Below are 17,232 nucleotides of genomic sequence, written 5' to 3' on the forward strand. Positions count from 1 at the left end.
ATTCACACACAGGAGATTCTGACTGCTGTGAATAGGAGCTCAGGCTCAAGTCTTGCAGTTTCAGGTGCATGACATGTAGAACTTTGGCCTTCAATCTTGTTCCTCCACCTCGATATTCTCTCAGAATGTTTGCCAAATGGTACCACCCTGCAGGAAGCCAACTCACTCTGGGAGGACTGCCAGAGGTTAGTCTCAGATAAATTAACCTTTACTTCTCACTGCAGCATAAACCTGAAGGCCTCTGAAGATAGCTAGAATAGACAATATCTTGCCAAACAAAGTGTGTTTGGCTGGGTCTTTGCCAACACAACAACTATCTTGGCCTACAGTACTTACATGGTTAGCCTATTGATCAAATAAATCCATCAAAGCCCTTCATTTTGTAGCTCAGAGTCATTCTCTCCAACAATTCTCCTGTCTTAATTCTTGGTAGTTTCATTATACTATGCAAATATGATTCTTCCAAGAGCCTGATCTCTCAGTTCCTTTGAATTTCCTTTTTCCAAGGATTTTGTCTTCTACTCTACCTCAGCCACTCACTCCTATGCTCATCTTGTAATCTTGGTATTTATGACCAATAGTTGCCACTCCTTTGTTATCTTAATTTCACTCCCCTACCTCTTGTCTTTCCCCACTAATGTTCAACTTCAATAGTCCTTTGACCTCATCAGGACTTCTAGCCCATCTATCCTAGTATTTTTTTTTCCTGTCCCTCATCCCCCTGTCACTTCTTGCCTTTCCCAGCTTAAAATCTGTGACAATCTCTATCATTTCTGTTCATGTACTCTTAATTCTTTTGCCTGTCTCTCACTTTGTATTGACTTGGCAAAACACAACCGTGGTTAAATCTAACTCTCCACCTACTCTGCACCGTATCTGGCTGAAGGAAAGCATATCACCTTCTGATTAGTCCCACTTTAAATTCATGACCATAAACATCAAATGGCCTGAATGCTGCCTGGCAATCTCACCGTATTTCCCTGGCCCATTCCCCATTCTACTTTCCTAAACAACTGCTTTCCACCTTCTCTCTCCTAAAACCCTCAGGAAAACTTCTCCATCCTTGTCTTCAGACAATGACCTTCCTTCCTGCTTCCTTAAGAAGATTGAAGCACTCAGAAGAGCACTTCAGAGCCCCACTACACACGCACCCCATAGCAGCATCTGCCCCCATACATACTGCCTTTCTCCTCTTACTAGAGATGAACTATCCATGCACCTATCTAAGGCCGATGCCTCCACATGTGTATTGATCCCAATCCCTTTCACACATATGCAGACATCACACCAGTAAATTCCTTTTCCTTCTCCTATAGCATTATTTATAGCATTATTTTTTTCCTTACTGGACTATTCCCATAAGTCCCTAAATATTATATTATTTCTCCCATTAAAAACAAACAACTCTGGTCCCAGTCCTTCCTACATCTACTGTCTCATTTCTTTGGTACTTTTAGCAGCAAAATTCCTCAAAAGAGTTGGCTATGCTTGCTCTCTCCAATTCCTCTCCTCCCATTGTGTCTTAAATCATGCACTGCAGTCAGGCTGTTGCCCCCATGACCCCGCTGGAACTGCTCTTAGCAACTTCGCCAGTGACTTTTACATCATTCAATTCAGTGGTCAATTCTCAGGAGCATTTGACATGGTTGTTCTCACCCTTCTCTCTGATATACCTTCTTCATTTAACTCCTAGGACATGACACACTCTTGATTTTCTTCATACCTCAATAATTGCCTCTTACTTTCCTACTAACTCCATCTTTTCTGCCAGACTGCTTAATATAGGAGGCTCTGGTCAAACTTTGGAGCTTTTTTCTATCTACACTCCGCTACCTGGGTGATCTCATCTAGTCTATAAGCTTTGCGAGGTTGAGTCTGGATTGACCTATGCTCTAGGGCTAGTTTAGTCCTTAAGGAGTGGGTAATCTGGAGTCTTGACTGAATTCTCCAGGTGCCCAGTCTGCCTCTACACACAGGTTAATTGGAACTTGAGTATTTCCTGGCCCAGTACTAGCTCCAATAATTGTTCAGTTTATTCTCCAGTATTTAGGGTTGCCCGATAAAACACAGTTGAGACATACTGACACTAAAAAATTATATTAATACATGTTTATCTGAAATTCAAATTTAAATGGTTTTCTTTTGCGTCAGTAAATTGGTGTTACAGTAGTATCTATCTCATAAAGTTGTGAAGACTATATGAGATAAATAATCCATAAATAGAACTTAATGGAGTACCAGACACATGGTAGGTTCTTGATATATTTTTACCTTTACTATTATTTCTCTTGTCTAATTGTTCTTAGTTATAGAACACAAAATAATAGTAATGATAGTAAACTGCCCCTAAATATAGTAGAATTAGGGTTTTTAGAAATATACTTATCTCAGCTGGGCGCAGTTGCTCACGCCTGTAATCCTATCACTTTGGGAGACTGAGGGGGAGGATCACTTGAGGTCAGGAGTTTGAGACCAGCCTGAGCAAGAACGAGACCCCATCTCTACAAAAATATAGAAAAAACTTAGAAAAAACTTAGCCTAGTGTAGTGAAGCACACCTGTAGTCCTAGCTACCTGGGAGGCTGAGGCAGGAGGATCGCTTGAGGTTTGAGATTGCAGTGAGCTGTGATGACACCACTGCATTCTAGCCAGAGCAACAGAGTGAGACTCTGTCTCAAAAAAAAAAGAAAAAAAAAACTGCTTATCTCAAAAACACATTTTTCATACACTTTCTTTTAAAAATAGTAAGTTCTCAAAACACATGATCCTTGAACTGGCCTAATTTGTGATGTATCTGGGAGATTTCAGAGCTCTGAAGCTTACTTACAATTTACCCACGTGAAAAATATAGTTATCTATGAATGCTGGTGAGGATGTGAAGAAAGGGAACCTTCGTACACTATCAGTGGGAATGTAAATTAGTACAGCCACTATGGAGAGCAGTATGGAGGTTTTTCCAAAAACCAAAGATAGAACTACCATATGATCTAGCAATCCCACTCTGGGTATATATCCAAATGATATAAAATCAGTGTGTCGAAGGATAGCTGCGCTCCCATTTTCACTGCAGCATTATTCACAATAGCCAAAATATACCATCAACCTAAGTGTCTATCAACAGATGAATGGATAAAGAAAATGTGGTACATATACATAACAGAATATTATTCAGCTATAAAAAAGAATGAAATCCTGTCATTTTCAACAACATGGAAGGAACTGGAGGACATTATGTTAAGTTAAATAAGCTAGCCACAGAGGGACAAATTTAACATGTTCTCACTCATATGTGGGAACTAAATATTTAAAAAATTGAACTTATGCAGATAGATAGCAGATTGATAGTTATCAGAGGCAGGGAAGGGTAGCAAGGAGGGAAGATAAAGTCTGGATAGTTAATTGGTGCAAAAATACAGTTAGATAGAATGACTAAAATCTAGTTTTTCATAGCACAATAGAGTGACTATAGTTAACAATAATTTGTTATATATTTTAATACACTACAACTAAACAAGTGAAATTGGAATGTTCCTAACACGAAGAAATGATAAGTGCTTGAGGTAATGGATAGCCCAGTTACCCTGATTTGATCATTATGCAGTGTATACCTGTATCAAAACATCACATGTACCCCATAATTACATACACTATTATGTACACATAATAATTAAAAATAAAAATTTTAAAAATATAAAGTTATCACAAAATTAATCTGAAAGGGGAGATTTTTAGAAGCAGGACTTTCTGCATTTTGACAGCCACAGAACTGGCTACAGAGTTTATTTTTTGTTCCAAGTGTTTCATAAATCTTCTCTTGTTGTACAGACCTTTCTTCCTCGACAATTTTGCCTGCTGTTTCACTTCGTCCACTTTCCAACTCAAACTGCCAGTGCCAGCCTACTCATCTTATGAAAGCATTAATGCTAATGGGATTAATGTTTATTGTATATAGAGGATATTGAAATTTCTTCTTGTTTATTCGTGTTCTGGCTGCTGTGGCCCTTAAAAGAAGCAATTCAAAGAATCACATTTTCACTAACTCCCAATCTTTAGTCTAACAAAAAGATTTTCCCCCAAATTTGTGTATTTATTTATATGAAAAGTCTCATACAAGTATAAATATCAAATCATGTTATTGGACTTTTAATAAATTACTTTTCTAAAAAGAATAAATTACATGAAATTAGGGCTATCAAGGGAAATTACCAGTCCTCTAACTTAAGTTTGAAATGTGCTCTTTGAATTAATTTCTGATTTAACTTCCATTTATAAATTGGCCTTTTATACTTTCAACTACATTAAAAATGTTTATATGCTATGAATATAAGTATTTCCCAGTATCCTTGGATTTAGGATTCCAAAGATCATTCTTTTTTCCCATATCTTCTCTTACATTTATGAGTTTTTTCACCTGGATGCAGTGAATGTTGATCTCTCTTTGCCTATACCTTCCTGGTTCTTTAAATGTGCATTCCAGGACCCAACGCTATTGATTTCCCATATTGCTACAGCCAGAGTTCCAAACCTGTTAGGTGATAACTCTGAAGGCCAGTGTATTATTTCACCAGAACCCCACATTCTGTGACTGTTACTACCTCTCTGCCGGTAGCATTGTCTGAACCTGACAGTGTTTTCTCCTCACTGGTATCTCCAGCTAATCAAAAGCTGCACTCCAGATAGCAGCGATAAAAGCTGGATGGTTTATTGGCTTGTATATCTGCTTTGTAAGTGTTCTCTAGTGCCACGTATCTTGGCCAGTTATTTTCAAACATTTATTTGTTAAGGTAGTATAAGACTATCTTTAAATATAATCTGAAATGGTAGCCCCAAAAGTAAACTAGATGAAAGGTTGTTGCTCTGGTTGACGCAGGAGTGGGGACTGGAGCCCTAGCTGCTCCATGTTCCTCATCCCTTGCTCCTTTACCTGCAACAGCACTGCAGGGTCTTAGTGGAAGCCCCAGTGTGAAAGTCTCCAGAGAGCAGAGTCGCAGATGGTAGACTTCAGGTTAAATGATTCTGTTAACATTATTTCGTTTGGCCTGCACAGTGTCATCCTTTACTGTATATTTTCCCCAACAGTTTTATTTTCAAAATAATCACAATGAACTCTTCCAGCTGCTTAACTTGATATTTACCTCCATATTTCTAAATATTATGTGCTTACTGCCATTTTGGATTTGTTGGTATTAGACGTTCTCTACTAACTTTCTACCACAGAAGACGAAAGTTAAATTCTTTTCCTTTTTCTCCCCAACTCCTCCTTCTATCTTCACAGTATAATGATATTAAAAATTTTAAATTTAACCAATATTTAATGTTTTTCTTATTTTGGGAATGTAAATATTGTTCACACTGAGTCAAATAGTATATTAATTTTGGTATGACTTTTAATTTTTCTGAAAGTTAAAAAATGTCTTATAAATTCATTTGCTTAGTTTTTTTGTACCTTGATTTTTTTCCCACACATTCAAGCATCTGCTATATCTTTGAACATATAATTTTTTACATGCCCAGACATATCAGAAAATATCAGTTCCATTCAAATTTTTCCTTCTTCTGCTTGTCTGCACTACCTGCTCTTCAGCTCTGCTGTCTAGCTAATGTCATGGCCTCGTACTCTTCCACTTGGCATTCTTGTGTTGCTGGGTACCAAGTTTTCTTATTTCTTAGTTTATTTCCTCTTTTTGCTGGAGCATATGCTCTGATCAGCCACCTGCAAAATGATGTATGGAAGGTAAATACTGAATCTTTGCTGTCTGAAAATGCCTTATCATACCCTCATACCAGATTGAATATAGGATTCTAGCTTGGAAATAATTTTTTATTTTATTTTACTTTTTTAATTTCAGAATATTATGGGGGTACAAATGTTTTGGTTACAAGAATTGTTTTTGTGCAGTTTGAGTCAAAGTTACAAGTGTGGTCCTCATCCATATAGTGTGCATTGTACTCGTTAGGTGTGAATTTATCCATCCCTTCCTCCCCGCTCCCACCTGCTTGATTTCCAGTGAATTTTACTACCATATGTGCACGTGAGTGTAATTTTCAATCAGTAATTTTAAGACATTCTTCTGCTGTCTTCTAGCTTTATCTCTTTATAAGGATGAATATTGCTGTGTGTCCTTTTACATTTCTTGCACTGGGTGTTCAGTTGGCCCTTTTGATCTGAAAACTTGAGTTCCTTCAGTTCTTGGAAATGTTCTTGTAGTCTATACTGTATTTTTATAGTAAGACTTTTTTTTAAGAATTAATTGATTAAAAAAGAATCAATTGAATGCCATAGAGGAACACTGACTTAGGACATAGACAAATTGTCTATGGATAACAACAATGATGACTATGAATAGGTAGGATCAGCAAGCTAAAATATTAATAAATTTCCTGAAGAGGTCCAAACTTCAAATGTTTTCTAAAAGACTCCATCTGTGGAACTATATACTGCACTATTAGGGGCTAACCAACTCACTCCTGTTCTAGTTTTTCCATGTGGAGAACATCTGTTAGAATAATAATCTTGGCCTCTCTTCTCACTCCTTATTTGTCCCTTCTCTTAGAAGGAAATTTGATTATGTGATCAGTGAATCTTATGAGAAAGAACTGAGCATGCTCAGCTCTGCCCATTCTGGCATCTCTCTTTATTTGCCCTCAGTCTGTCCACAAGACGAATGCATTCCAGTTTTTTTTCTGCCATGTATGTAAGAGCTTGTCCCTGTGAGGAGGCCTACAGTTGTCCATCCTGCTTGTGACTAGGTGTGCACATTGTCTAATTAAGGGGAATATATTAGGAAGTCACTGTAACCACACGCATACCCTGACTGTGTTTCCCAACATCTGTTCAATAATAAAGGTAACATTTGGTCTCCCTCTAAGTGACTTTCATGTCTACCTCTCAATTGGCCCTGAAATCAGGAAAGAAAAGAAATGTTATTATCCCCTAAAATCCCAGCATCTATGTTACTGTGCACAGCATGCATTTATGTGCATGTGTGTGTTTGTGTGTGTAATGGTAGCAGATTATTACACAAAACAATGGGTGGTTTAAGGAGTTCAAGAGCAATTTTGCTACTGCTTGGTTTTCCCTTTCTTACTGACTTTGAAACCCAGTGCCCACATCACTTGTAAAACTACCACATATTGTTTCCAGCAACAATTGAGAATAGTGAACCTCACGTTTGCCAGTGTGTTCTCACAGCCTTGCTGACTGGGTCCTGTTGAAGGCAAAAGTGACCTTTTTCATTAGTAACATAGGGAACAGCTGAAGAGGTTCGCACTATAATGAATTCCCATAGGATTCAGTTTAATGAAGACATTTGCCTCAGTGCACTTGTGTGGCAGTCACATATTTCTAAAATTATAGCTGAGTCCCCACTACCAATCCAAACAGGATTCAGGTTTACCAGCCTTTTAAAATCTCATGTTTGTTAAAAGGGTTTATGACTCCCTTACCTTTTCAGTTTGACAACCTTTCCCCTATAATAAATATAATAAATAGATAGTCCCAGCTCTTGTAGATACACTACATAAACAGATCATAAAATAGAAAAATGCTGTCACATTTTTTCCAATATATAAAAATTCTTTTCATTATTCATTTAATATATAAATTAATTAATCGATTCACTCAACAGATATTGTGGGTTTATTTTGTGTCATTATAATGTGCAATTATAAGCATTATGCTATATACTTAGAAAACAAAAAAAAAAGGTCATTATGGAGAAGGTTGACATAGAAAATAATTATAGTAATATAGTATAATATACATTACATATAAAGATATGTGCGTGCTTTGGGAACTCAGAGGAGGGGGTGATTTTCTTTGGTCAGAGGACCCAGGGACGGTTTCCCAAAAAGGCAAATTTCTATATCCTCTTGAGCTTAGCAATCTCACAATTAAATTTCCATATTAATTGATTTTGATCAAGAGACAACAATATGAACAGATATGCTACTGATTTGTATAAGCCTTTGATCGTGTTAAGGTTGTTTATATTAAATATCCTGGAAAATGTAATAAATAAAAGGAGTTACCAAAAAACAGACAGGAACAGGACTAAGGCTGTGTGTTTTGTTCCATTTAGTATGATGTTTGGTCCCCACAAATGTGACTTGGAAAAGACACACAGAGAAAGGTGGAAATTACTTATTTTCTGGTAATAAAAAAAAAAATCTGGTCTGGAAACAATTTTTTTTAGGACTCCAAGTCTAATTTACATATTTTAGTAGCAAAATTAGTTGGTGGGTCATTCTGTTTGGAAATAATGATTCATTAATTAGTTCTCATAACATTTATTGAACACTATATACTACATGTGAAAGAATGTACTAGATTCATGAAGTCGTAGAAAAATAAAATTCCCACAGAGATGAAGCTGATAATATAAGTGAATAGATCAGGTTGGCTGTAATACAATGGAGAGTGATGCAGCCTATGATAGAGTGCAGAATGTATTCTATTTATTAAACAATTATAATATTTTTTATCATTTTTCTAATTTCTAGAGTTCCTAATTCATTTGCTTTTATTCTGTCTTGATTGATAATGTAAATGATTAGGTCAATCAGTTCTTGTTAGCATAAATTTGGCTACATCATTATAATTTTTTCCACATAGTATCTTTCTCATCACTATTTGCTAGATATCCTGTAGTTTATTCCTTTAGTTTTTTTATTTTTCAAATGAAAATAGCTTAATTTTATCTGATTTTATAAATAATATGGAAAAATACACCCCAAAATTAAAAGACTAAATGAATAAGAAAGTCAAGTTACTATTCATCCCAACATCCTGATATAATCACTATTAATCTTTTGGTGATATTTTTGTATATATATTTATGTACATACAAACAATAAAATATAATTTCTATAAATAACACTGTCAGTTTTTATCATGTATATATATTTAGCGTATTGGGATGAGAGGAGCTTACCTCTTCCCTCTTTATGCTTCCCTTTTCCAATCCTTGGCTAACAAATACTAACAGATTAGGACCACAATATCCAAGCTATGCTCTGAGGTCCCCAGAGTGCTGCAGCAAACTCACAGGAGTGCCATGGGATGTTTTAACATTTAAAGGGTAGCACAGCAATACGGAACATCTGTTTGGTACTACCCAAACTACTACCTCAAGGGCATTCAGTTTCAACATTCAGTTATGCAGAATGTAATATTATATTTATTTCTATGACATTCTTGATTCTTTTGACCTAACTACTTGTTTGGAACTAACCATTGTTTGGGCTTAACTAAGAAATGAAACTGTTAGTTTTTTAAATGGGGTGTCATAAAAAATTACTATGACACAAATGGCACCGAACCCTTTTATGAAATCTATGTACAACCTTTTATACATTATAATTATTTTTCCTAATCAATCACTTTCTGTAATGCTTTGCCACACATTTGCCACACTTACATCATGAAGACTATTTTTTTCTTGCTCCAAGTAACATGATTAGAGAATAATTACTGGCCTCAGTGGTAATAACGGAATTTCTATATAAGAGGAATGTAAGAGCAGTGATGTAGGAGAAATGTGGACCAAATTTCTACTAAATGTGGAAGCCCAAATCCTTTTGTGAGATTTTACATTCATTTTGGATGACTTTGAAGGTGCAGAGGGAGATTATGATAAAGCTTCCTGACGCTACCTTTCCTTTTCCAAACTAACCTGCAGGGGTGGGGAACCTGCAGCCTTCTGATTTCAAGATTCTTCTTTTTTAAGCACCAAAGGAGGCAAGAAAAGCTTCATATTTCTCTGCTGCACCCCTTTTAATAAAAAGATTTGTTCTGCTAACAAGGATAATTTGACTTCTTCCTTTCCAATTTGGATGCCCTTTATTTCTTTCGTTTGCCTAATTATTGTAACTAGAACTTCCAGTATTATGTTGAATAACAGTGGTGAAAGTGGGCATCCTTGTCTTGTTCCAAATCTTAAAAGAAAGGCTTTCGATTTTTCCTCATTCAGTATGATACTAGCTGTGGGCTTGTCATATATGGCTTTTATCATGTTGAGGTAAGTTCCTTCTATACCCAGTTTTTTGAGAGTTTTTATCATGAAAGAATGTTGAGTTTTATCAAGTGCTTTTTGAGCATCAATTGAAATGATCGTATAATTTTTGTCCTTTGTTCTGTTGATATGATGTATTACATTGATTGATTTGCATATGTTGAACCATTCTTGCATCCCTGGGATGAATCTCACATGATCATAATGAATAATCTTTTCAATGTGTTGTGGAATTTGGTTTGCTAGTATTTTGCTGAGGATTTTTGCATCTATGTTGATCAGAGATATTGGCCTATAGTCTTCTTTTTTTGTTGTTTCTTTTTCTGGTTTTGGTATCAGGGTGATACAGGCCTTATAGAATGAGTTTGGGAGTATCCCTTTCACCTCAATTTTCTGGAATAGTTTAAGTAGGATTGGTATTAGTTCTTTGAGTGCTTAGTAGAATTCAGCAGTGAAGCTATCGGTCCTTGGCTTTTCTTTGATGGCAGACTTATCATTGCTGCTTGTATCTCAGTACTTGTTACTGATTTACTCAGGTTTTGGATTTCTTCCTAGTTCAATCTTGGTAGGTTGTATGTGTCTAGAAATGTATCCTTTTTTTCTAGGTTTTCCAGTTTATTGGAATATAGTTGCTCATAGTAGTCTCTAACAATCCTTTGAATTTCTGCAGTATCAGTTGTAAGGTCTCCTTTTTCATCTCAGATTTTATTTATTTAGGTCTTCTCTCTTTTTTTCTTAGTGTGGATAAAGGTCTGCCTATTTTGTTTATTTCTTCAGAAAATCAACTTTTTGTTTTGTTGATCTTTTGTATTTTTTTTGTTTCAATTTTATTTATTTCTACTCTGATCTTTATTATTTCTTTTCTTCTACTAATTTTGGGTTTGGTTTGGTCTTGTTTTTCTAGTTCTTTGAGATCCACCATTAGGTTGTTTATTTGAAGCTTTTCTACTCTTTTGATAGAGGCACTTACTTCTATAAATGTTCCTCTTATTACTGCTTTTGCTGTATCCCATAGGTTTTTATATGTCGTGTTTCATTTTCATTTGTTTCAAGAAATTTTTAAATTTTCTTCTTAATCTCTTAATTGAACCACTGGTCATTCAGGAGCATATTGTTTAATTTCCATGTGTTTGTATATATTCCAATGTTACTCTTGTTATTGATTTCTAGTTTTATTCTATTGTGGTCAGAGAACATACTTGGTATGATTTCAATTTTTTTGAATTTTTTGAGACTTGTTTTGTGGCCTAACATATGGTCTATCCTTGAGAACAATCCATGAGCTGAGGAGAAGAATGTGAATTCTGCAGCTGTTGCATAAAACATTCTGTACATATCTGTTAGGTCCATTTGGTCTACAATGCAGATTAAGTCCAACGTTTAATTGTTGATTTTCTGTCTGGATGATCTGTCCAATGCTGAAAGTGGAGAGTTGAGGTCTCCAGTGATTATTGTATTGGGATCCACCTCTCTCTTTAGCTCTGATAATATTTGTTTATATATCTGGGTACTCCAATGTTGAGTGCATATATATTTAGAATTGTTATATCCTCTTGCTAAATTGACCACTTTATCATTATATAATGACCTTCTTTGTCTCTTGTTACAGTTTTTGTCTTGAAATCTATTTTATATGATAGAAGTATAGCTACTCCTGATCTTTTTTTGGTTACCATTTGCCAGGAATGTCTTTTTCCATCTTTTTATTTTCAGTCTATTTGTATCTTTATAAGTGAAGTGTATTTCTTGCAGACAACATGTAGTTGACTCTTGTTTTTTTATCCATTCAGCCACTCTAAGTCTTTTGATTGGAGGGTTTAGTCCATTCACATTCAATGTTATTATTGATAGGTAAGGACTTACTACTGCTATGTTGTTATTTGATTTCTGGTTGTTTTGTGCTCCTCTCTTCCTTTCTTCCTTCCTTCCTGTCTTTCTTTGTTAAAAGTGATTTTCTCTTCTAATGGGTTTTAATTTCTTATTTTTCATTTTTTGTGTATCTGTTACAGGTTTTTTGATTTGATGTCACCATGAGGCTTGCAAAAAACATTTTATAACCAATTATTTTAAACATATGACAACTCTGCTTACAAACAAACAAGCAAAGAGAAATCTAACGGAAATTCTAACCTTTAACTCCATCCCCCCCACCACTTTTTAACTTTATGTTGTTTCCATCCCTTTTATGCTATCTCTCAAAAAGTTGCTATTTTTGATAGGTTTGTCTTTTAGTCTTCCTACTCAAGATAAAAGTGGTTTATACACCACACTTACAGCAATATTCTGTATTTGTGTCCTTACTGTTACCAGTGAGTTATATACCTTCAGATGATTTCTTATTGTTCATTAACATCCTTTTCTTTCAGAGTGAGAACTCCTTTTAGCATTTTTTGTAGGACAGGTCTGGTGTTGAAGAAATCCCTCAGCTTTTGTTTGTCTGAAAAAGTCTTTGTTTTTTCTTCATGTTTGAAGGATATTTTTGCAAGATATAATATTCTAGGGTTAAGGGGTTTTTTTCCTCCAGTACTTTGAATATATTATGCCACTCTTTCCTGGCCTGTAATGTTTCCACTAAGAAGTCTACTGCCAGATATATTGGAGTTCCTTTATATGTTATTTTTTCTTTTTGCTTGCTTCCTTTTAGGACCTTTTCTCTATCTGTGACATTTGGGAGCTTGATTGTTAAATGCTATGAGATAGACTTGGTTGTGTTAAATCTGCTTGGTGTTCTAGGACATTCTTGTATCTGAATATTGATATCTTTCCCTAGATTTGGAAAGTTCTCTTGTCATTATTTCTTTGAATAAACTTTCTACCCCAATCTCTCTCTCTACCTCCTCTTTAAGGCCAATAACTCTTGGATTTATTCTTTTGAGGCTATTTTCTGGATCTTATAGGAATGCTTCATCATTACTTATTCTTTTTTGTTTTTTCTCCTCTGGCTGTGTATTTTCAAATAGCCTGTTTTCAAATTTCACTAATTCTTTCTTCTACTTAGCCAATGCTGCTGTTGAGAGACTCTGATGCATTTCTCATTTTGTCAATTAAATCCATAAGCTCTAGAATTTCTGCTTGATTTTTTATATTATTTCAATCTCTTTGTTAAATTTCTCTGATAGGCTTCTGAATTTCTTCTCTGTGTTGTCTTGAAGTTCATTGGGCTTCTTTAGGGCAGCTAGTTCGAATTCTTTGCCTGAAAGTTCACCTATTTCCATCACTCCAGGATAGGTCACTGGTACCTCATTTAGTTTGTTTGGTGGGGTCATGGCTTCCTGGATGTCCCTGATGCTTGTGGATGTTTATAGATGTCTGGGCATTGAAGAGTTAGGTATTTATTTTAATTTTCACAGTCTGGGCTTGTTTGAACCAGTCCTTCTTGAGAAGGCTTTCCAGATATTCAAATGGAACTGAGTGTTATAGTCTAAGTCTCTGGTCACTGCAGCTGTATCAGCACTTGGGGTGCCCCAAGCCCATTGATGCTGTGTCTTTTGCAGACTCCTGGTGGTACTGCCTTGGTGAGCTTGGGCAAGACATAAGTGAATTCCCTGGATTACCAGGTAAATTCTCTCACTCTCTTCCCTCACTTTCTGTCCTGGGCTGCTAGAGTTGAGGGAGGAATGATGTGGGAAGTCCCAGGGCACCCAGTGCCAGGTCACACCTAAGGCCATCCTGGTCTCACCCAAAGCCAGAGGGGACTGTTGCCTGGCTACCTTTGATGTTTATTCAAAGTCCAAAGGCTCCACAGTCAGCAGGTGGTGAATCCTGCCAGGACTTCGTCCTTCCCTTCAAGGCAGCATGTTTCCTTCTGGCCCAGGGTGGATCCAGAAATGCTGTCCAGATACTAAGGCCTGGATTCAGGGCCTCAGGAGTCTGCTTGGTACTTTATTTCACTGTGTCTGAGCTGGTACCCAAGTTGTAAAACAAAGTCCTCTGAGCTCTTCCCTTTCGTTTCCTCAAGTGACAGAAGACTCTCCCTGAGCCATGCTACCTGTAGTTGGGGGAGGGGTGACACAGGCACTGGCTTAGCCACAGCTGCCTGTGTCTCACTGGGTCACATGCACCCCAAGTCTACTGGGTCTGAGGAAGCACAACCACAAGAATTGCCCAAGTACTGTGGACCTTGTGGCCCAACTGTCTTATAAATTTAGTCCAGGCCCCAGGCTGCTCTTTTTCTGCCAGTGATGGTGCTAGTGGCAACTCAGGCTTTGGAGCAGAGGATTTCCCTCTGGCCGAGCTGGTCAAAATGCTCCCTCCTTGGGAACTGGCAGAATTCTGCCCTGTGCTGTGTTCCCATGTCAGGGCAGCCCTGAATTTCAATGCAAATCCCCACAATCATTTCACTCTCCCTCCCCTGGGCACACAGATTCTGCCTCCACTCCAGGTTGTTGCAGGGCACTGCCAGGGGATGGGGGAGGGACGGCATAGACAATTCAGGATTGCCTTTTCCGCCCTCTGTCTTCAGTGCCTCTTTCTTTGATACTGATATAATGTTCAAACCAGGTAGTATGATTGATCACCTAATTTTTCATTTTTCTTAAGGTGCTTGCTTGAGTAGATAGCTCTTGAATTAGGTGCAGCTGTTGAATTAGCTGCAGCGGGAAGATTGCTGCAGGTTTCTATTCAGCCATCTTGCTCCACCCCATTATGCTAATTAGAATATAGATATTTAGCTTTTTAAATACTCCCACAAATATTTCTGAGATGTGAAATCTTGTAGAGGCCTTGAGGCTCTCTCACCCTAAGCACTCGCTCCATGGACAGCCTGGGGTTCCAACTCCCTCTCTTAGTCACTCCTTTTCCATACCCCTACCATGCTTCCTCCTCTAGGGCTCCTGAACTGCCTTCCAGAGGGGATGTGTATACCACACTCAGTTTAGTAACAGCAGCTACCAATCAACTTACTCAGGTTGCTCCTCCTGGAAGAATGATATAATGGCTCCTAAATATTGGACTGAATTTTTACTTTGGAGCATTGTGGAATTATTCAACTGGCAAAACTAGCAGTAAAAGAAAAGTTAAATAACTTTCTCACCTATACCTAGACTCTAGCCTCTAGAGGAGGAGGGCTAGTGTGGCTTCCAGAAAAGAGGCAGAGGGAGAGAAAACTAGAACCCCGGGTTGTTTGTGGAGTGAAAAGCTAGGGTGAAAAATCTAGGCCCCTGAGAAAGTCTATGCCCCCCAAATTTGGGGGAGTATTACAAAGTTAATATACACATTCTAGGTAACGAGTAGGAACCCAGCTGGACTATGTGGGTTGTGAAAATGGCCTGGGACAGCTGTAGGTGGGAAAAGAAAAATAATAATAGTTGAACTTGAAAGAAGAGCTATTAAACATTAAGTGATAAGAACAGTAAACAAGCAAATAGCCAGTCTCTTTGTTTTCTTAATTTTAAAGTGGAAAGTGAAGTCAGGCAATGTATGTGCTAGCCTTCTCAGAGGCTCTTTTTATAAAAAATGAAAAAATGCCAAAACAGGATTTTTAATAGTGTGGCATATTTTGATGTTGATATTTAACAAATTAATTATTTTAATATCAGAAATGGGACAACATAATTGTGTTCTTTACAAGAAACTTCTTGGTTTCTGTTTTTAAAAAATTAATATCTATGATGTAGTTTTCTCAGCTTAAAGTATGAGTAGACCCTTCTTTCAGACACTATAGCCTTCAGATTAAATATATAACCTTAATAGGGAATGGAGGACTTTTTCGTGAGAAGCTTGGGCCAGAGAGGAACTCCTCCCATCCACCTGGTCTTGCAGGTAATGTGTTGAACAAGGTGAGCCTGCTCCTCCTCACTGTTATTCTTGCAGGAACTTGTTCTAACTGTGCTTCCCTCCTTAGGCAAATCAGCTGCCTGTGGGAGGCCTAGTATATGAGTGAATAAAACTATGGAACTTGCCTGCCCCTTCAAACCTGTTTTCAGGCTGGTTATGTGACAGGTAATGGAAAAGTAGTTGGAATCAAGGAAAAAAATATTTTTCTGTGGGCTGGAAATGAGGCCTAGGTACCTAACAAGCTGAGGGAAGGAGTCCTCTGGTCTATGGCTGGGCCTGTGCCGCAGAGACGGGTACACAGTCGTGTGCATGTGGTGTGTCTACAGGCTTGTATGGCAGCTGTTTCTCTGTCCCTGTTGTGCCTTCTGCTTCTTATCTCTGTTCCACAGGATGTCACAACAGCTGGCCTCTCTGCCTAGCCCAGCCCACTTTCTGGACCCCTTCCCATTCTCCCATCTTGTTTCTGCTAATGGGTTTGGTTATGTGATCAAGGAGCTCTGAAAAAAATCCTTTTCTTTATCTACCAACCCCCAAATTTCCTCAGAGGCAATCTCTCTTCCTCACTGTGAGGGCCTCTTTAGCGTCTTACGTCTCTGTCTTCGGTCTTATCAAACCTGCTGTCAGAAGATCTGATAAGCCTGTCTGCACTGAGGAGGCACAACTGCTCCTTTCCCATCCCAAAGCCTTTGCATCTTAAGAAGCGAAAACTCTAATTGTGCAATTTCAGGCATCAGTAGAAAGACTCTCTTTGGAGGAGATGGGTGTTTCTCTGTGTGTTTGGCATTTTAATTTAATAAATAAACCATTATTTTCTTAATCTATAAAATACAGATTTTAATAATACCTACACACAAAACAATTTTCAGGCTTAAAGTGAGATAGTGCATATACCTAGCCCAGTGCCACATACAGTTTTTGATAAATATCATCTGCTGCTCTGTGGCTGTTGGTATGGAGCTTCGCCTCTCCGCGGGGGCCGGGTGAGGCAGTGAGGAGAACACTGGATGCAATAACAATAAAACAATTTTCCAGACCTTCAGGAGCTCAGCCTGAAGAGAAATAACTTGTATTTTGATAGCTTAGTCCACTCCCTCACAAAATGTTGTCTCGTATATTAAATCACTCAACTCTCTCATTCTCCACCCCCCTCCCAATCTTTTCCGCATTTTCTTAGTCTCCAAGAGACTAGGAGAGCCCAAATACCTGCCAAAGGTCCACATCCAGATCGAAACAGCTGTTTTTAAAGTGGATGTGACTCAACTGTATGTATATCACAGCAAAATACACTCAAAACAAATCCTCTTCACCAAATTACTGAATTCAATAATTTGAGGAGAGGAGGACCAAAGAAACCAAAAGAAAATTCCTCAAATTTTTTTATTTGAAGCATGAGTTGAGTTTGGATTCAGAAAATATGATCACTGTAAATGTAATATAATAGAAAG

General features: G+C 37.4%; 1 long non-coding RNA gene across 1 annotated transcript in view; it reads left to right on the forward strand.

Moving 5' to 3' along the window:
• Positions 1-17,232, forward strand: part of LOC123640656 — a 64,132-nt gene that overhangs the window by 25,782 nt on the left and 21,118 nt on the right. Inside the window, exons 2-3 of the long non-coding RNA XR_006736012.1 lie at positions 13,507-13,569; positions 15,704-15,772. This is a non-coding gene — a long non-coding RNA (uncharacterized LOC123640656). The remainder of the gene's footprint in view (positions 1-13,506; positions 13,570-15,703; positions 15,773-17,232) is intronic.

The sequence above is a fragment of the Lemur catta genome, chromosome 6 (assembly GCF_020740605.2).
Source record: "Lemur catta isolate mLemCat1 chromosome 6, mLemCat1.pri, whole genome shotgun sequence".
NCBI lineage: Eukaryota > Metazoa > Chordata > Mammalia > Primates > Lemuridae > Lemur > Lemur catta.